The sequence below is a fragment of the Enhydra lutris genome, unplaced genomic scaffold (assembly GCF_002288905.1).
Source record: "Enhydra lutris kenyoni isolate GAN:26980312 unplaced genomic scaffold, ASM228890v2 scaffoldscaffold16, whole genome shotgun sequence".
NCBI classification, from domain to species: domain Eukaryota; kingdom Metazoa; phylum Chordata; class Mammalia; order Carnivora; family Mustelidae; genus Enhydra; species Enhydra lutris.
In genome coordinates, this window is record NW_019154100.1 from 16,673,051 (window position 1) to 16,689,277 (window position 16,227).

At 34.0% G+C, this 16,227-nt stretch overlaps 1 protein-coding gene across 1 annotated transcript in view; it reads right to left on the bottom strand.

Annotated features, from left to right (window-relative positions):
• Positions 1-16,227, bottom strand: part of LOC111147401 (alkylglycerol monooxygenase) — a 344,434-nt gene that overhangs the window by 89,831 nt on the left and 238,376 nt on the right. The window lies entirely within an intron of this gene.

Genomic DNA, 16,227 nt, shown 5'->3' on the forward strand with positions numbered 1-16,227 from the left:
CAAGGGGCTGTGTGCATAGCAGGGAGTCTGCTGGAGGATTCTCTCCTTCTGTCCCCAACCCCACTCACCTGTGTACTTTTTCTCTCTCCCTCAAATAAAAAAAAAAACCTTAAATGAACAAGTAAATGTGACAGTGGCAGTGGCTTTTTTCTTTTTAGAACTTTTTTTCTTAGACAGACAAATCAATGTAAACTCTAACACAATAGGACTCCTTAATTTCTTCTTTTAAAACGAATGTGGATGTTTTGAGATACATCGCTAGTGTATACTAGACTATTTCTAATGAAGCCTACAGGAAGGAGATATAATTATCTAATCATGTAATTGCATCAAAGTGAAGAACGTTAAAGTATTTTACAAGGCGCTGCTTCTATGCAGATGGTTGTAATCAACACCTTCAAACTGACACCCAAATCTACACCTCCAGGCCATCAATTTTCCTGAATTTCAGACTTGCAACTGAGATTCAGATATCTCACAGGTAGCATAAACTCGCCAACAAAGAAACTCAATAACTCTCCCTTTGAATCTCTGCTTTTTCCCAAGTCCCTTGCTCAATAAGAGTAGGAGCTTACCAGCCCAGAAGTTTAGGAGACTATGCACAATTCTCTCCTTAGCCTCCACCTCTGACCAGTCAGTAAACAAACTGATAATTATCTTTTAAATCCTTCTTTAGTCATCCCGTTCATGCCCAGTGCCTAATCCTTCAGTCTAACTTAGTGTGATCCCTACTTTCAAAATACTGAAGATTTCCCCACCATGTCCCTTGCCTCCAGTTTTTCCTTGCCCTTTTTCTCAGCTCTCCATTCATCACCCACAAGCTGTGAGAAAAAACCTCTGAAAGAACAAATCTATTTGTGTCACTTTTCTGCTTAAAGATTTTCAGTTTTTTTCCTCACTCAAGAGTGGAGTATGTCCTGCATGTATGTCCCTCACTTGTCATATCCCCTCCACTCTCCATGCATGCACCTGCCACTCCAAACCATTTGTTTCTCCAAGTACAGAAAACCTGCTATAACTTTGCACATGTTCTCCCCCCTTAAAAATGTGTCATTCTTCCTCTTCTGCTTATTTTTAAAGATTTTATTTATTTATTTATTTATTTATTTATTTATTTATTATTTGAGAGAGAAAGAAAAAGAGAGAACTGGGAGGAAAGGAGCAGGGTGGGGGAAGAGAGAGAGAGAGAGAGAATCTTAAGCAGACTCCCTGACACAGGGCTCAATCTCACCACCCTGAGATCACGACCTATGCCAAAATCAAGAGTTGGTTGTTTAACCATCTGAGCCATCCAGCACCCCCTCTTCTGCTGAGTTTACTCTCATTTTTCTTCTCTTCACCTTTGAGCAGTTTACTTCATTTGAGAACCCCTTTCTGAATTGCCAGTGAGGGTTGGATACTCCTTCCACTATACTCCTGTATATCCACTTAATACCTACCTGTATCATACAGTCTTTCACTGTGCATAGTAACTGTTGCCTCACAGGCATATCCTGTAAATCCATATTCCTGTAAACGGTTTAGGGATGAAGTTTATGCCTTTAATTTTGATCAGAGCTTTCTGAGTTATAGGTCAAGATGCTCAATAAACAAAATCGTACAAATACTTCTCTGCTAAGCAAAGCTCTTTGACATTCCTGTATTGACTGATAATCATACTATTATATCACATATAATGAGATTACAATAACTAATATGATATGCTTTAGAGTTTACAAAGGATTTCACATAACTCATGGAAGCAGGCAATGTTTTCTTCATTTTGTGGATGAAGAAACAAACTTCCACAATATTTAACTGATTTATCCAATGTTCTTCAGTTAATGTATGGTAAAATTGATACTCAATCCAGTTTAAGTTTGATTTCAAAATCACAGTTTTGCAGTTGGTCAAACTGAGTGATCTGGCTTAAATTCACAACCTAAAAGCTTACTACTTCTTAATGTTAAGCAGCTTTAGTATACATTCCATTAGCTCAGAGACTGGGCTAAAATCCCTAGCTGCAACAGCCACATCAAGCAATAATAGTCCATTGGTAATCGCCCCTTCAAGCTGTTATATATCCAATGCTCAGTATAAAAGAGACATGGTATATTATGGAAAGACAAGCCCTGCTCAAAATCCTTTGGGGGAACACATTAATTGCAACTACAGGCACACATTATGAAGAATCATCATTACCCTTGCTGAGCTGTTTTACAGACAGGGAAGATGAATAGGGCCAACATTTTTTCCATAGGAGGACATCTCCAAATTTTTGAGTAGGTACCAGTAAAAGATGATCAGCAGAGGGGAAATACTTTATATTTTGTTAATATCTCTCTGAAATAGTGATGATCTTCAACTCTATCAAAAGAGTTATAAAACCAATTTTATGGCAGGGGGAACTAGGGCAACTATGAGGTTCATTGCCCTAGCCACAATGAGATAGACCTTTTTCTATCTCTTTCCAACATAAGATCTAATGTAGCCAATGTAACTTAGGTGTTGTTTTTATTGAATTTTACCTTAAAAGACATATTCAGAATGTTAGAAGAGGGTCCTTATTTATTAGTATATTATAAAAATATAACAATATGTGTGCATATATGTTTGTATAGGTGTGTGTGTAAATCTTCTGTAAAATAGTTAAAATGATAGAGACAAACCTTCATTATTATATTTTTTCCTTATTATTTTAGAGATAATATGAATAAAGCCAATAAGGACTACTTGACTTGCCTAACGTCCACAAATCAATGATCATCATTCTATTTAATAAGCGTTGGTCCCATAGTTAATAAACATTGTTACCCATTAGAAAGTATATTGCCTCCAGGATCAGGTCAAATTCTTCCAAACTCATGTTTTTAGGGTTTTGAATTAACACTATATACATCTATATTCCTTCACATACATTTCATGATGGAAAATATATATCATATGCTGTCTGGAAGGAAATCTTTGCTCATCGTGGTTTGTCATAGGATCTTATCCCCAAGCTCCTCACATGGTCCCTGCCAGTCCTTTTAGGATTAGCAGCTGCTATGAGCAAACACATAGCAATAAGGCTGAGTAACTTGGCACACTTTAAATAGATCAAGTTTGGTTTTAATTTAAAGAATAATTTGACTCAGTAATGCTATTTAAACAAATGTAAAACCTCTCACAAAAACTCACGTGTAGTAAGTGATCAAAGCTGTGGTTATTTAGGTTTTTGTTTGTTAAAAATGTTGAGTTAATATTTTTAGCAAAAATTTCCATTTAATTCTTAACTATAACTTTGGAGGAAGAGACCTAGTTAAAATTTCAGTTTCTATTACTTTGTCAGAAATAAGCATATTTGGTAACCATTTGGAATACTTTGTCTATTAGTTTCAAATCAATCCATATTTAAGGTAGGGAACATCAATCACTAACATTAAAACAAATTGAATCAGACAAAAATATCTTTACTTTCCTTAGTATCATGCTATTTAGTTACTATAATGTTTTAAGTGTTATTAAGTGTAAAGTAGTCAGAAATATGGAGACAGTACAATCGTCATTTTTTAGATCTTTAATATTTAACTACACTCTTTATAAAGCAATGAGGAGCTTGTATTTCTAATAAGACGGAGTGTATTATTATCCTATTGCTGTTGTTATAAGTTACTACAAATCTAGTGGCTTAAAATAACACAAATTAATTATTTTATAGTTCTGGAGGTCAGAGGTCCAAAATGAGTCTTACTGTTCCAAAATCAAATATGTTGGCAGGGCTTCTTTCCTTTCTGGAGGCTCTAAGGGAGAATCCGTTTCCTTGCTTTTTCCAGCTTCTAGAAGCTGCCCACATTCTTTGGCTCAAGGCCCTCTTCCATCTTCAAAGCCAGTAATAACTAGTTGCATGCTTCTCACATCACCTCATTCTGACTCTCCGGCCTCCCTCTTTCACTTCTAACAACACTATGATTACACTGGGCCCACCCAGACAATTCAGGGTAATCTCTCCATCTCAAGGCAGATGAATTAGCAACCTTAATTCCATCTGCAACCTTAATTTCTCCTTACACATTCACAGTTCTGGGAATTAGCACATGAACATATTTAGTGGGCCATTATTCTGCCTACCACACAGGGTTAAAAGACCCAGCTATTAAAAACAAAAACAATGCTTATATATATATTTATAACATATATACTACTTACATATATATTATATAGTTATCATTATATAAATGTATTTTATTTAATATATAAATATATATTTACATGCAAATATATAAACATATTTATTTGCATGCAAAATATATAAATATATACTAAAAGCATAAATATATTAAAAAAGTATATTGAAGAGCCAACAAGAGGACCACAGAGATAAAAACTGAAGTAAAAACGATAATTCATGGTGTGTGAGAACTAGTTTTGAGTTGAGGATATCTGTGCTCTAAAGGTTATGGCATCATCACCTTGATGAACAGGAAAAAAAAACCTCAGGTACCATGCAAAGTGGGCAATCTAACAGAAAACCCTCCCCACATGAATCTGGAATCCTTAATGATCCCACCTTCCTTTCTAACATCAGGCTACTAGAGAAAAAGTTACATAGGCTATGAGCTGAGATGGGAGAAAAATGTCTCCAAGAAGTTGCAATCACAAGCTAACACTTCCTCAGATGTAAAGCCAAGTTTATATGTCTTACATGGACTAAATAGCTTACCTGATAGAACCTCCAGTTGTCTGGCTAAAGCAAACACAAATTCTCTCTGGAGAAAATCACCCTCATCTTAGGCCTTAATGAATCACTAAATATAATTGTTTAAAGGCAGTGACCAGCATATAATGAAAAGTAATCAATTTCACAAGAAAACAAAGCATCCTGAGTAACAACAAACACAAACAGTGGAACGTAGAAAGACATCTGTTGACATTATCAGACATATACTCTAAAATAATTCCTTTCACCATGTTTACAGAAATAAAAGAAATTTGAAAATATTTACAGGAAATAAGAAATTAAAAAGTAATATATTTTTATAAAGAGCTTATGGTAATTAAAAAAATAAAATAACCAAAAATTTTTTAACTAAATGGATGGGTTTAATATCAGATTATAATGTCAGATTAGATACACGTAAAGAAATAATCTGTCATATGTTAAGGAAATGTTATCCAAATGAGTACAAGGAATAAAAAATGGATGAAAAGTTTAAAAGAGAGAGAGAACTTAAGAGACATGGAAGACAGAGTTGCAAAAAGCAAAAGAGAGTGTTGGGTTGAGGCAATATTTGATAGGTGAAAGGTTGGGGATTTGCCAGTACTGATATAAAACACCATTTCTTTAAGAAGCTTTAGAAGCTTTAAAGCTTTAAGAAGCCATACAAATTCCAAGCATGATAAATAAAAGGAAAGCCAAGCCTACCCACATCATATTAAACTACAATACACTAGATACAAAAGAAAATGTTGTAAGATACATTGAAGCCTTCAATAGGCTAATATGCATATATACTCTCAACATTGTTAGCAATATAATTATTAGCAAAAGAAACTTCAAGAAAAAACATCCTCAAGGTAGCTTTCTGTAAATAAGTAAATCAGCTCACTTTACAGGTTTATTGATTATATATCATTTACATTATTTGATTATTTTAGGCAGCATGTACATAGCATAACTCACTATCTGCCAATGGCACTCCAATTTCATTACGATAAAACCACATTGTCTTTATATAAGGAGAATGTTTAGCTCTTGCTCTCTATAACTGGCAGGATGAACATAGGGAAAATGAGATAGTCAAGCATGCCCACATGTGGAATTTTTACTAAACTGTAAGTCCTTTAATAAGGACTTACAGTTTACATCTCTGTTTTCCCCTGATGGGTCAAGTGAATTTTCCTTGTGATGCTGACCCTTAAAATAGTAACTCTGAGCTTGATTCATTAAATTCTGTATTACTGTTTCATGCAAATCAGAGAAATATTCCAATATAATAGGGATCAATACTACCTTAATCTTTGTCTTTTGTTTTAAGATTATTTTTAATCTGAATTGTAGATTTGCACTATACCCAACATATATAAGGTCTGAATTTATGACCCTGAAAAGTAGTCAATTCCATAATCCCAAGACACTGTAAAAGCTTATTTAACCTATCCATAACCTGACCATTGACAGATGTCTAGATGAAACCAGATACTTATATTTAGTGTTGGGACATAAAAATAAATGTAGACTAGAATAAATCATTACACAGTAATCCAGTTTCCTTTATTAAATCAGAGTGGGGATAGGCAAAGAGGTTCAAATTCCACTCAAATTATTGGGTACAATATCATCTTGTAATAAGAGAACTTTCCTAACCTAGTGGTTGGCCTAAATTTTCTTACCATTTTAAACACCTGTTAAATCCTCTTACAAACTTGGTAGGAGTGAACACGAACACATTATTTTTAAGTTAGCAACAGTAAAACAAAATATCCCAGAAGACTTTCATTCATTCATTAATTTCCAAACTAAGGTCAGAAATGATTTGACACAAGTATCTGGTATAGCAAGAGTAGAAGAGAATATGCCACCCAATAAGACAATATCTGTATTAATGGATAGCACCATATAATTTCCACTGGCAGAGATTCACAAAGGTTTCCATTTTTTGTTACATATAAATCAAGAAGATTATAAAGTCTTAAAATGGTTCCCTACAGGAGTTTTATTCTCACACATCGTAATCAAGTTTCTGCTGATAAAAGACAAAGATGTGAATTTAGTGTCTCTCTCAAAATGGCATTATTTCAAAATGGGTCAGTTTAAAGATAAAAAAAATGCCTTGCTGGTCTTGAAATCCTAATCTATATATCCTACCAAATAAGGTGATACAATTACCTCAGATGAATCCACAAACCAGTACCAAAAAAAACGATCTTTGAGTTCTTGGAAATTAAATATATAAAATTAAGAAAACTATGAAATGTCTAATACTATCATTCTAAACAAAACAGAAATTTCTCTTATACAAATCTTGTCAGATTAATTTTAGGAGTGGTCTGTTAAACATTATCTGTGGGGTCTGTTCATAAAGAAATTTAATTAAAATTGAATCATGGTATGATTTAATTAAAACATTTTGAATATATGGACTAGAATTACATTTTCTTGAAATGCTATTTCTTTCGTGCCTTTACTTGACTTCTTACGGAAGTTGAGAAGTATGCTTTTTACCTAATACTTTGAAAAATCTAAAACCAGAATTCTTAAATTGGCCCACACTGAATTCTCTGTCTTCCTAATTATCAAATTCAATTACCTTTTTCTCAAACTTCAACCTATTTGGTGATTCTTAGAGTTATTTATCATCTCTTCTGAAAACTCTACCACCCTTTGGCTCCCATGATCCCTTTGATCCTACTTCTATGACTGATTCTTTCCAGGGTCTTTTCCTGCATTCCTCTTTCCTCTGCTAGCCTGGTTCTGCTCTAACTTCCTCTTACTCATTTCCATTCTTCACAAAGTTAATTGGTGATGCCTTACCATGGGATTTCCTCTTTGAGGAATGGCAATCTCGGTAATCAACCCCTTGACAAAAGCTACAAAAAAAACTGAAACAATATAATTTAAAAATAAATTTTAGGAGTATCAGTGAATGCCTGTGTGGATTTAATGCAAGAAGTGTGAGAGAACAGAAATCCAGAGAAGTGCATCTAACATTCAGAACTCTTCTGCTGTCACAGAATGTAACAGCTAGAAGAGGATAGGGGAACTAAATCAAAGTCTAGAATCTTCCAAAAGAGTGACGCTGGTGAGTCAACACTGAATCTGGACTGGGGCCCCAAAGGGATGCATTCTAAGACTGAAGGTGAAAATCAAGTAAATCACACCTTGTATCTCATGAAGCTCGATTTTGAGTTATTTATGCAGAAAATCTCAGGCCTCAAGGTTGAATTAAGTTTGTCTAGATGGTGAGAGATGTGACAATGTTAATTTAAAATCATCTTTGGTGGAAAATGACACTTTCCTAGGACTCAAACTAATTTCTATAAATTAAACCTTAAACTTAATATCCATCAGTCAAAGATCACCAGAAACATAAGGAGAGAAGATTCCATCAGTAAGAAGCAAGAGACATTATAGACAACAGAACAGGCTTATAGGTACTCAAGGGTATTAGAACCATTTGACATAGATTTTAAGTATATATCCTTAATATTTGAAAGGAGATACAGGGCAAGCTTTAGTTTGGGGGAAGAAGATAGCAAGGTTACCTAAAAGACTTGAGAAATAACTATGTAAATATTATAAACTGAAAAACAGAACTAAAATAAAAAATTCAGTAGTCTTAAGTTGGAGCAAATTGGACATATGTGAAACAAAAGCAGGTAAAGAAGAATAAAGACCTAAAAAAAAAATAATAATCCAGAATGAAAAAAAAAAATCATACCAAAAACCAAGAGGTAGGGAGCAGGAGAGGAAGGGGAGGATGGAACAAAAGGGAATGCAAAAGAATACAACAGTAAAGTGTTTAAAAAAGTTTAATTAGAGTTTTAGAATGAGAAGGCAGGGAGAATGAGGTAGAAGCTGTATTTGAAGAGATAAAAGGATAAGAATTTCCAAAATTGATAAAAGACATCAATTCACAATTTCAAGAAATCCAAACAATCCTAAGCAAAATAAATAAAAAGAAATCTAAAACTAGATGCATCCTAGTGAAACTGCAAAAAAAACTGAAGACACACTCTTCCACATGGCCAGAGAGAAGTCATAATATAGTCCCTTCTTTACTTAACAATATTAATATTTGTTTCTTATCCAAGGCATCTCATACCAGTTCCATAAATGATTAGAGATTTTGCTCCAAAATATTCTAAGTTAATCATGATTAAGTTTAAAAGAGGGGAAAAAAAAGTACTTTAAATCTTCATCTCTCTTTTGATGCCTTCAAAAGTTCACACTGCATTTTATTAATTGGAAAATATTTTAAAATGAGCTTTAAACCTAAGCTAAGAGATCATTTATTTCTTAAATGGTGAGATTTTTCAAAGTATCTCATATTCTTATTTTCTATATTCACTAGAAAACGAACCGCCATTAATAAAGGAGATGATAGATGTTACAGAGTGTTATATATGTCCTATCAAATGAATGGATATAAATGAGCTTGAAAAAAATCTTCAAATAAGAAAAACAAAACAAAACAAAACAAAACTCTCCTTTTTATTTTCTTTAATCAGGAAAAGCATTTTACGGAAACTACAGTGTTGAACAAAACTGTCAAACAGATGTTGCATGTGGGTTATATAGTTGGGATTTTCAGTCTTGAAAATTAATTAGGTTTTAATGTTGTATGACTTTATATTTTTAAATGTGAAGTTAAATGTTATGTCAAATTGTCTGAAATAGCTCTGCTAGGAAACTCTTACTTCAAATCCACTCATTTCATTCAAGTCTCTGTCCTGGCAAAAGACAGAGACACAGACAGAGACAGAGACGGATGGAGATACCTCTCAGAGGATTCTTGGTACAATTTTATAGTTTTTTTTTTTTAAATGAAATTGTGAAATTCAAAAGCTCTGAAATCCATCTGTTGTGTGTGTGTATCTTTCTTATTTTATTTGACCATTGAACCAAACTGGAATTGACAAAAGCTATTTCTATTCTTCATTTTAACAACTTAGGGTGAATTTACTACAATATTTTTTGTTATCAACTCTGCTACAAAAAATACAGAATATCAGACTAAGGGGGCTGCCACAGACCCCCTTAGGGTTGTTCCATAATACATGGTATATGCACCTTTTCAAAACTCTAACATATACCAAATTCCAAACACATCTGGCACTAAAGATTTGTATATAGGATATATTCTTATACAAAGCAATAGCAAGGATCTCTTGGTGGCATATGTTTATAAATAAATCATCACCTCCAAACAAGAACAGATACGTCCAAAATTAACTAACTATAAGATTGGAGCTCTTGGGAGTTTTGGGGGGAGGGGAGTGGTGGTGGTCAGAAAACAGTGGGAAGAGAAAAAGAAAAGATTCTCATCTCTACAGTTCACATTTGTGCATAACTTGCTTAAAGTTTTGTATTTAATAACGAAGATTGACACATTCCTAAAAGTCATATATCACTGTTACATCTAGAAGACAACGTCCACTCAATAAAAATCAGCTTTCAATGTTAACAGAAAAAAGAAAGAGTATTGAGATCTTGTTTCAATACTTTTTTTTTTTTGAAACTTGAACTCAAGGAGATTCCAAAAATGTGGACAGATTCGTTTTCATTCTCCATAGGCTAGTAAGCTGCCTATTTTTCTCTACTTTAATCTCTACTTTATTCTTCAAAATCTTGGGCTAAAACAGTACACAATAAGGGGTCTATTTAATATGTATCTTTTCCTAAGTGCGTTTTCTAGAATTAAAAAGTCATTGAAAGTAGAAACAAACAAACAAATAAAGAATAAGCAAAACAGATTAGGCTTTTAAAAAAAAGATTCTTTAAAAGAAAGATTTTATTTATTTAGAGAGCGAGAGAGCACAAGCAGTGGGAGCAGCAGGCAGAGGGAGAAGCAGGCTTCTTACTGAGCCAAAAGCCTGATGTGGGACTCAATCCCAGGACCCTTGGATCATGACCTAAGTTGAAGGTAGATGCTTAACTGATGGAGCCACCCAGGCATCCCAAGATTCTTTTTTTTTTTTTTTAAGATTTTATTTTTAATCGTCTCTACACCCAATGTAGGGCTCAAACTCACAACCCCAAGATAAAGAGTTGCATGCTCTACTGACTGAGCCAGTCAGATACCACTAAAAATAGATTCTAATTAACCCAGTAATCTTACTTCCCTGTTAGACAGAACTATATGACTAATAAGAAAAATGAAAGGCCAAATTACATTTCATTATCAGACATTCCTTGGAAAATCAAATATACTTCGTGTATCTTGACGGAAAATTAGATGTATGCCATAACAATTATTTTAAAAAGTAGGTCATATATACATAACTGTGAAGATCTTGAATGACTGAAGGACAGAAATTAGGCATATCTAATGTTTCAATAAACATACTTAAATAATAGTGCAGTCTTTAGAGTAATAAGAATGCTTTTTAATTTCTAATATAAAAACATAATCAAATTTATTAAGCACAGAATAATCTTATTATTCATAGTATAGATTAAGAGCAAGATAAATTTATTAAACAATCTCTGTAAATACATACACACAATTTACCCTAAGAAAATGTTCCAATAGTCAGAGACAAAGTAATTCAGATCATTCAAGTTTTGGTTTGTGTATTTGTATTTTTTTGTTTTTTAATTTTTTGATGTGAATTAAAGATGCAGGTAAGGAAAATATAACCAGCATGGCAGAAATCCCATTACCTTCCTTTCAATGGGGATAAGAGAAAAACTGAGAAAAGAAATACAGTATGTGCAACATAGATATTTAATATAGAGATGGTTAGGAGAGATACCATTGAAATTATACTGACCTTTTGAGTTTTGTTTTATGACATATATTTGTTGTTCTTTATAGTTTGTTTCTTTAAACAACCCAAATAGCTCTAATTCCATGCTAAAGAAAACTGCTAAAATACTCTGGTAAGATACTAAAACAGTCTCAATATCATATAATATTAGATACAAAATAACTTGGAGATTCACTGACCATTCAGGGCTCTCTTGAGCTTGGAGTTTAGGACTTTTGCCCCAGCAAAAGGTATGTGATGGAAAAGCATGCTGCTAGAATCTGGCTTTAGAGTAGCCTTACAGTGTGCAACAAAGAAACAGCTCTAGGTTACTGAAATAGATACTATAATGATTTTATACTTATTTTAAAATGGTGATATTATCAAAACACACATGAGATGCTCCCAAATACGTGTTTCTTTGCTTTATGTTCATTTAACTGCAGATAAGGCCATGAAAGTAAGTACTTTTTGCTACCACCTCAGACTGAGCAACTGTGAAACTCAAGGTTACAGCATACGTTTTCCCAAAGTGTTGCTTTCTTTAAAGTTTTGTTTTCATATTATAAACTTTATATTTTGTATACGTAACTACTGTATATACTACATATATTGCCAAAACAATGGATTATAATATAAATGTAGTAAAACAAGACTTCAGGCTAATGCTTCTATCAAAAAATTTTGCTTATCACCCTGAAGCAGTAACTTCGCTATGACCAACAGCCTGCCCCATGAAAGACAATGTGAGGGGAATGAAAGGATAAGCCATACACTAGCAGAAAGACATCAGGAAAAGGAATAATTATGGAGACAGTAAAAAGACCCATGGTTTCTAAGAGTTGGGGAGAAGAGATAATAAAGGAAACACAGAGGATTTTTAGGGCAGTGAAAATCCTCTGTTATGGTACTATAATGATAGGTGAAAGTCATTACACATTTGTCTACACTAATAGTATGTACAAGGTCGAACTCTAACTTAAACTATGGGCTTTGGGTGACTATCATGTGTCAATGTGGGTTCATCAACTGTAACAAATGTACTACTTTGGTAGGAAATGTTGATAATGAGCTTATGCATGTGTGAGGGCAAAAGGCATATGGGAAATATCTTCATACTCAGTTTTGCTGTGAACGTAAAACTGCTCTTAAAAAATAAGTCTTTAATAAAAAAAATCACTCTTTGAGAAATATATACTCATTATATACAGGTGATCTTACATAGTGATATTCAAATTTTATATCAAACTAAAAAGCATTTTAAATTGTCAGCATTGGAGTGCTTGGGTGGCTCAGTCGGTTAAGCATCTGCCTTTGGCTCAGGTCATGATCTCAGGGTCCTGGGACTGAGCCCCACATCAGGCTCCTTGCTCATTGGGGAGCCTGCTTTTCCCTCTCTCTCTGCCTGCCTGCCTGCCACTTCCCCTGCTTGTGCTCTGTTTCTCATTATTTCTCTCTGTGTGTCAAATAAATACATTAAAAAAAAATCTTTAAAAAAAAGTATTACTTTTATTGGGAAGATAGTAGAAGTGAGTTAATTATAACCTCATTATACTTAATATATCCTCACAAATATGAGTTACATATTCAGTTATATGTGAATTTAATACATAATTTTATCTATAATAATTTAGTAAATAAGACTCTATGGCATTTCAGATTAAAATTTACTGCAAAAGGCATTTAATTGTGAAGGTTTCTTTGGCTTATAATTGCTTTTTAAACTAACCTCCTTCACAAAATTCACATCTGAACTGATCTAAGAAAGAATAAAACATTCTATCCACATACATACGTTCATGCATGCACACATAGTAACAGGTGTACATACAGGCAAATGGCAATACTTTAATAATATATCAGGGCTTTAAAATGTATTTAAGGGAAAAACAACTGCTATAACTAAAAAAAAATCTAAAATATTAAAAGAAATACGATGCAAAAAGTAAAAAGCTTGAATTGAAAATATAGTAATGTTCTTTACCACCTCACACCTCACTTCAGGTAGCCAGGTCAAGTTTTTTATCCAATCCTATTTTTGTTTCATTAATTTGTCATTAGAATTTTTCTTTAATTTTTATCATTGTTGCATACAACATTTGAACTGTAATTTATGATAGCGTGGTGGAGATACAATTCTGTCCTCTCTAATGACACACACACACAGAAAAAGCCAAAAAAATAAAAACCTCTATAAATGAGTATTCACTGCAATAACTATTTAGGCCAAATTTTAGGAAGCAGAGACTATAAGATATTCTCATTTGGAGTAGTACAAACTAAGATAGTGGACACAAGTTGTTAACCTTGGATATTACTGTTTCTTAGAATATGAAACTTAACTCGTAATGTCCTCAAGGTGCAAATGCCATTAGATAAATAAAAAAAAAATGGGGGGGGGAGCTGTCTGGGAAAATGATAGAAACCTATGGTTATCTTCTGCCACTAGATGGAGCCCAGGCATCTATATGGCAAAAAACTTACTATGTTTACATTTGGCTATACTTGATTATTTAGAAACTCATATTGGAGTAGTATAATCTGAAGGAGAAATGGAGAGACAATAAGGGTTTTTTAGGCTGTAGTTTCTCTTGGTGAAATAAAAATTAACTAAAAGTAGATGTTGCGTCTTTTAAGGGTTTTTTTTTCTTCTTTTTTTCTTCTAATATAGATTCTCTAACATGCAAAACACACTGACCTATCTCTTTAGTTTCATACCTGCCTCTCAACATTCTATTTTGAAAAGGCTTCCTCAGAATTATTAACAATGCTCTTAAGATTATTCCAGTTTCATTTTTCTTTTTTTTTTTTTTCCTGAACCCATTGATCATATGAAACATTCAATCCTGACCTTGATCATATGTATCTCTTACTTGTGGCAACAACGATTGCATTTAAAGAAGTGGCTTTCTCTCTTGTGAGGAAATGGCAAAACTCTCTGACCAAACAATGGGATGGATAACAAGTTCAAAAATGACAAATGGCCTACTTTGCTCTGAGCTTCATCTTTAGGCCTCTAGGAAGTAGGGCACTAATAGAGGAAGGGCTCCTATGTGCAAAAGGCATGGGGAGAAAGGAGAAGACAGACTTGGTATGTTCCGCCTTCAATAATTAAACTGGTCAAATTTCTAAGTATTATCTTGGAAAATATTTAAAAAATATAGTCCCAGGACAAACGTGAAAAATTCTATAAACCGCTAAACAGTTCACAAACTTCCAAAAAATAGAAATTTGACATTTGTAGTTCTTCTTTTTTTTTTTTTTTTTTTGAAGACTTTATTTATTTGACAGAGAGAGACATAGTGAGAGAAGGAACACAAGCGGGGGTGGGGGGGGTGGAAGAGGGAGAAGCAAGCTCTCCACTGAGCAGAGAGTCCGATGCAGGGCTTGATCCCAGGATCCTGGGATCATGACCTGAGCCGAAGGCAGATGCTTAACGACTGAGCCACCCTGGCGCCCCAACATTTGTAGTCTTAATGTAAATTATTTCACTACTTTTTTATATATCCTGAAAAATCACAACATATGGTACTGGTGATTTTGCCAAGGCAGAGATTTGAACTTCATGTAGTGTTATCTTCATATCATAACACTTAGCTTAAGAGTTGGTCTAGTTAACTGCCTAGAATATGTATTGCAACTCAGCTCTGTTGTCTCAATTTGTTATTTATGAAAGAAATGTTTTTTGACTTTTCTAAAAAAAACTCTATATCATCATTTTGATGTTTTCTATTTCATATTTGCAATTAATAGAAAGATAGCTAAAGATTAAGAAAGCATGAGTCCAGCGTTTAGTGAAGAAGGTGAAACGAGTACTGGAGGAGACAAAACATCTTGGAGTAGGAAGCATGTATTAGCTACCAAAAACAGTACTTGCACCTAGCTATCAGAAAGAAAAGGACAAGTGTGGAAGTAACTGGACTGAGCCTGAGGCATCTTCCTGAAGCTTCACTTGCTTCCTCACAACCAAAGATCTTGTGTTTAGCATCAAGAATTTATCAGCTACTGAGTATGGGAAGATAGATATGTATAAATGCAAGATAGTTATGAAACCTAGGAGTTTAATGAGAAAAAAATATGAAAAAAGAGACAACTGTGGCACAGTGATATAAGAAATATAAATTACAACAGGATATTATGGGAAGGTTATTTTCCTTTGGGGTGTATACAGTTGGGAAGTGAGAAGGAGAGAGGAGATGAGGCTTCCATGAGACGTGATACAGTGATTCCTTAAGTTACTAAAAATTCAGGCAAAGTAAGGAAGGAGGATTATGACTGAGAGCAAAGAAAGGAGATTTTTCCCATAGGTACGCTTCTCAGGCTGGAGTAAACCATGAAAATTCACTTCTTTAAGGAGGAAGGGACCAGGATAATTGAAAGAAAACGCTGGGCTGGAGAAGCTAATCATAAAGGATATTATCCTACTATGCCTAATGCCCAGAAACAGCCATTTAGAGTTTTAGGTGGAGAAAACTCATATTTTTATTTGAAAAGTCAATCTGTATTCCTTTTTTTTTTTTTTTTAAAGATTTTATTTATTTATTTGACAGAGAGCGATCACAAGCAGGCAGAGAGGCAGGCAGAGAGAGAGAGGAGGAAGCAGGCTCCCCGCCGAGCAGAGAGCCCGATGTGAGGCTTGATCCCAGGTCACTGGGATCATGACCCGAGCTGAAGGCAGAGGCCTTAACCCACTGAGCCACCCAGGCGCCCCCAATCTGTATTCCTTTAAAAGTAAGTTTTAGAGTGTCTTTTGAAGGATAATTCAAATCACATTACTGCTCTACTAAAAAATTCCCA